This window comes from Eriocheir sinensis, chromosome 68 (assembly GCF_024679095.1).
Source record: "Eriocheir sinensis breed Jianghai 21 chromosome 68, ASM2467909v1, whole genome shotgun sequence".
NCBI classification, from domain to species: domain Eukaryota; kingdom Metazoa; phylum Arthropoda; class Malacostraca; order Decapoda; family Varunidae; genus Eriocheir; species Eriocheir sinensis.
The window spans coordinates 3,164,298-3,170,297 of NC_066576.1; positions in this window are offsets into that span (position 1 = coordinate 3,164,298).

The following is a 6,000-nucleotide window of genomic DNA, read 5'->3' on the forward strand; positions in this document are numbered from 1 at the left end:
CCCTGCAGGCACTGGCTGTCCGTTTCCAGCCAAGCAGTCTTCAAGGGCCTTCACTCTCACTTACTTCTAATATTTCTTTGTGAGTCGTCTCCCGTACCACCTCCATCTCTTGTTGAAGATTTGTGTGTTCTTTCTCCACTTCCATCAGGCGTTGTCCCAAGATCGTGGTCACATCAGTCATTTCTCTTCGCACTGATTCACTTCCATCTTGTACTGCTCGTAGCTGTTGCTGTAATCCCGTGAAGCGATCTTCTAGCTGTTCTTTGAGTTCTTGGAGTGTTCCTTCTTGTTGTTGCTGTGCTCTTTCTTGTTGTTCTTTGAGTTCTTGGAGTGCTTTTTCTTGTTGTTGCTGTGCTTTTTCTTGTTGTTCTTTGAGTTCTTGGAGTGCTCTTTCTTGTTTCTCCCCCTGCAGTCTCAAGGCTTCCAAAAGTTCAGTCAACATGTCGTCCCTCTGGGCAGCTTGGAAACGAGTCTCCATGGCGAAAAAAACAAATGCCTACACTCCTGACGCCAATGTTATGCCGGACGTGTTACTTGGGTTCCGTGTCGCCGTCACAAGACTTCGTGGGAGGGAGATATGTAAACACTTTGCACAACTTCTGTAGTTTAATATTCTTCCTTAGTAGTACACTTCACTCTGACTCTTCACTGAACACTAGCTTACTATGACTGGGACTGGACTCCTCTCGCCCTCTTCTCCTATATATATCCAGAACAGTACAGTCTAGAATGTTACAGTATATTTTAGATCATACAAGAACATGTAGCAAAAGTATGTGCGAGTTGGCAACACTTCCCGCCTGGCGCCTGGCCGCGCCCCGCGGGGCGCGGACGAGGCTTTGCTCCCCGCCCCCCTGCTCGCTCTTCCCGGAGCCTTCTAGAGCCCCATGGACGCCGGGGGAAGCTTCCAGCACAACAATATGAATGCACACGTGGGTGTGCTTGGGGAGAGAATGAACCGGAATGGAGAGATACTGGATGAGTTTGTGGATGATAGGAATCTGGAAAACCTGAATGTGACGATGGATGAGGGATGTGGGACGTGGAGGGCGAGGGATCAGGAGCTAGTCTGCCATTGATTATGTGTTAGTGAATGGGAGAATGCGTGAGTGTGTGTGTCTCGTATGTGGATAGATGAGGACGGAATGATTAATGCGGTGTCCGATCAAAATATGTTGGTGGTGGAATGTGACCTGTATGCTAGGAATGAAAGAGAAGTGAAGAAGGAAAGAAAGAAATGGATGGACATCAACTTGCTAGAATCAGCTCAGAGGAAGATGACCAAGATGATTCAGGTGATGAACCTCCCATATCAAGATAGGCTGAAACATCTCAACTTACATTCGCTAGAAAGACGAATTAAGACTGCGGGGAGATCTGATAGAAGTATTCAAATAGGTCAAGGGTTACAACAAAGGCGATATAAGTAAAGTATTGAGAATTAGCCAGCAGGATAGAACACACTGTAATGGATTTAAATTTGAAAAGTATAGATTTAGGAGGGAAATAGGAAGGCATTGGGTTAGAAATAGGGTGGTGGGGGAATGGAATAGACTAAGCAGTCACATATATAGTTGGTGCAGGGACGATATATAGCTTGTTTTAAGAGTAGACGATAGCTACATGGACGAGGATCGATGTTAGGTGGTAGTGTAGTGCGGCGACTACAGCCCCGTTCACACTGTGCCGACTCTGGGCCAAGACAACCCAGTGACTTCTGTATTTGACAAGGCGGCTCCCACGCTCCAAGAATTTTTTGGCGTCTTGGTGTCGGCTACCATGATTGCCGACTGTCTGGGACATTCGGCCAACTATAGTTGGCGGAATGTCTGCGGCATGCTGCCAACTAGTCTCAAGACGAGTCTCAACGGTCAACTTTTGAAATGGCGCCATGTTTATGACAACCACGAATCTGCCGAACGATTGGCCGACAGTCTTGACGGTCTTGACGACAGTCTTCCAGATTGTCTGTCAACTGGTTGGCCGACTAGATGTCTGACAGTTGCCAAGGAGTTGGCCAACGGTCTTCCTGATCGTCTTCGCGACTGTCTTGGCGGCAGCCTTGCCGTTCCTTAAAATACGGAATCGCTCTGTATTCGAGAATGAAATGTATCGTTCCGTTTTGAACCAATATGGAACAGCATTTGTTCCGTACGGTATTTTATTATCTGAATGGTCAAGCTGATAAAATTCAGTATCTTAAAATTGTAGTGAGCGCATTTTTCGGTTAATCACAAAACCAGCGTAAAATTTGTCAAAGGTTCGTCCTAAAATACGTGTAAAATACGCGACGTGACGTCCCTCCCCTCTCCCTCTCCCTTCCACCAGCAGCGTGCTGCGGCTGTCACTCATTGAATGCTCGAGAAATTTTAGGGTTGCCACCCGTTCCTATAAATATGGATCCTTTCCGTATTGGAGAGTGAGATGTTGCACTCCACATTTTTCTGACCTCAGGGTGGCAACCCTAGTTGTGTCATTCAACACAAGAGAGATCGAGGCAAAAGGAGTGCGTGCGTACTGTGCGGTTCCCAAGTTTGTGCCAGCGAAACGTTACCATGCCCAGTTGTTATTGTGCTTGTGATTGCAAAATAAAAATAAACATTTCTTGATGGGCGCAGTGTTAGCCAATATTTCTGACCCGACAGTCGTCACGAACGTCCTTCATTAGGCGAAGACTGCCATCACGACAGTCCCTCATCATTCTTAAGTATGCCGACAGGAAACGGTAAAAATTTTAAAAATGGCCCCGACAGTCGCCACGACTGCCTCAAGACAAGCCAAGACTGTTGACGACAGTCGTCACGACTGCCCCAGACCTCCCTCAGACCTCAACCGGAAGTGACGGTTGGTCCAGACTTTTGACGACCCTTGTCGTGAAAGTTAAGCATGGAATACTTTTTTGCGCTACCCCTCACGACTCCAGCCTCCCGTCACGACGTCGGCGCAGCAATCTCGAGACCTCTTTCAAGAAATGCCCGACCCTTTTACATCAACACCCAAGACCTGATGTACCCTAGAGTCGTGGGTTGTCTTGGCTCAGAGTCGGCACAGTGTGAACGGGGCTCAAGCCGGTGTAGCAGGCCAAAGTGTAGGAGAGAGGACAGACTGTAAGTTAGCCAATCAGCACGCAGTATTGGAGCCCCGCGCTGCCAGACGCATGACTTAGCACTCGTTGCCGGAGTGAGACACGGTGTTGCCAGATTGGGTTGCTTATCGCAAATTGGGCTACTTTCTGGCGTGCTGCGCTTCAAAATTTTGAAATTTGCGACTTGCGACTTTTTGGTCCGTCTTTGTATGAGCAACCTGATACCCTGTAATATACTCGTACGCGTATGGTATTCTGCCGTCATAAAGGAGGTACACGTACTGTCGCTCAAAGATGCCACTTATATATTTTTGTCATCTAGTGAGAGAATACATCTCCGATGTTTGTATATACTGTTACGCCAAGGCTTAGCTTAGTTTAAATTGTAATTGGCGCCACGTGACGTAATGAGGGTTCCCTGCGGCCCCGTTGAGGGGGCGGGCTGGAGAGGGACGCCATGCGGCGAGGAAGAGTGGAGACGGAGAGAAGACAAAGGACGCGCTCGCCTGTGCTCTGTGCCTTAGGACTTAATCGCCTGTGATTTGTGCCTTGACTGCCTCCCCCTTGGACTTATAAGGATTGTACAACGTTCTATTGCTTAGTAAACCCCAAGAAAGTCCGCCCTGTATTTAATTGTGCCTCGCTGTGTGCTCTGTGGGTGTGTGCGAGTGTGTCCGCCGGAGTGTCTTTGTGTCTGCTGTCCGCCTCGTGGGAGCACTGTGTTTTCCATAGCGAGCCCAGTTTAAGTAATTGGGAGAGCACCTGTCTGCCTGTGTGAGGGGTAGACAAGTGAACCACAACAATACTCACTTCTGTGCAAAGTCAACGAGATTAATGAATATCTATAAGGCCTATAAATTCTTTTGATCCACATACATTAGCATTACTGACTCAAAATATGACGTAATGAATGGTTGGCTGCCGCAGTTCCGCCTGTGACCATATTATACTGTTACGCCAGGGAGTATATTTTGGGGGGTATTTCTGTTGTTTGTGCCGCGGCCCGGTGCAAGGCAGAGAGTGGTCTGTGCTGCCTGAGACGAGAGACGTGCGCGCTGCCCCTGTGTGCCTTGCCCGTTTCCGTGAGCCCTGTGCGTGTCTGTGCCCCTCTGAGTACCTGGAGTTACTGTGCCTTGTAAACCAGTACCACCATCCTCGCTGTTTCTAGAACGACACTCTGTACATATAAAATACAACTCGTACAGAGTGTCGTTCTAGGTAGAAAAAGTGGGGACGGTGGTAGTGGTACTGTATGTCTGATTCAGCCTTCCAGCAACTCTTAATTACGGTTAAATGCTTTGTGAGACTGTACAGGTCTACGCTTGCTAGTCTGAGCATGCGCAGTTCACGAGAGACCAGTGTTTGTAAACAAAAGCGCCAGCTTTTGACGGTGGGGACGCCAATAACACAACACCGGTTCAGGCGTTTCTAGTATTACCGTCCATATGTACGTGTCAACGTGTGGTTTTCAGGTTTTGTAAGTTTTCTAAAATACAGATAATGAAAATTTGAATTCATCTGTTTTTTATTTGAAATATCAATATAGTATCGTTTTCGCCTATCGGACTTATCGCTAGCAAGTATCGGAATTGTGGATTTATATCGGGTATCGGTTATTGGTTATCGCCTATATTTGTGTCTCCAGTTAACGAATATCGGTTATCACCGATAAGGTTTTCCATTATCAGTTATCGGTTGTCGGGAATAAGGTTTTCTGTTATCGTGCCCAGCTATGCTCGAATTCTCAGTTTCTCACGGGTTCTGGACGAGAAGAGTGGCGGCCAGTGTCGCGTGCACAGCGGTACGCCGTACCGGGAAGAGATATACGGCCGTACCATTAGGCAGCCTCTAAAGTTTAAACCTTCCTCCTCCTCTTCCCTTAAACGGTGTCCCCTTTCTGCGGGATACTATAAGGTGATCTCGGTCCCTTCCTCCGCTAGAGCTCCTTCCGAGTTGGGTTGGTAGCCTCTGTAAACATCTCTACACGGAAATATTGATAATTGAAGCATTTTACATATATTAGTGTAATCATACATATTTTTCAATGTATAATCACGAAGAAAATGGTTGATTGAAAGGCAAATATAAGTATAATTGGGAACATAGCGTGAGTGATAGGGTTGGCATCCCTCCGCGGCCCGTGTTTCCACAAGGCCTACGAGAGGGGAGGCCTATAGGGGGTGGGGGACGTCAGCACCTCATGGTTTCCACCTCTCCACGCACACAGCCTTATGGTGTAACGGTCCGAGTGTGAGTGAGCGAGAGGGTATGCAAGTCAGTGAGTGACAGAGTGAGTAAGTGTAAGCGAGTGCGTGAATGCACGAGAGAATGTGAGTAAGTCAGTGAGTAACAGAGTGAGTAAGTGTAAGCGAGTGCGTGAATGAACGAGAGAATGTGAGTAAGTCAGTGAGTGACAGAGTGAGTAAGTGTGAGCGAGTGGGAGCGTGGATGAGTGAAAGAGTGAATGAGTGAAAGAGTGAATGAGTGAAAGAGTGAATGAGTGAGGGAGTGAATGGGTGGCTAAGGAATGTAAGTGCGTAAAAGGTTATGAGAAGATAACACGGCGAGCGAAGGAACGAATATATGAACGAGATTTACTGAAATCCCTCATCTCAAAGCCTCGAACCCCCCAAGAAACCAATAACTAGTTAGTAATGTAGTTCGGGGTTGATTGTCATAGAATGTTCCGGAAGGAGAGAGTCAGTAATGCGGGGTTAAAGATCACGTGATGGGGGAGGGATCTTAGCGAGGAGCAAAGGCGAGAAGGCGAGGGCAAGGAGACCAACGGGCGAGTGAGGAGACAAACACCACTACAGCAACAGAGAAGGCAGCGAGATACCGCGGAGAGCAGACAGAGAAACTTGGGAGACGCGAGAGAGAGCAGACAGAGGCGGCAGCGAGATACCACTGAGAGC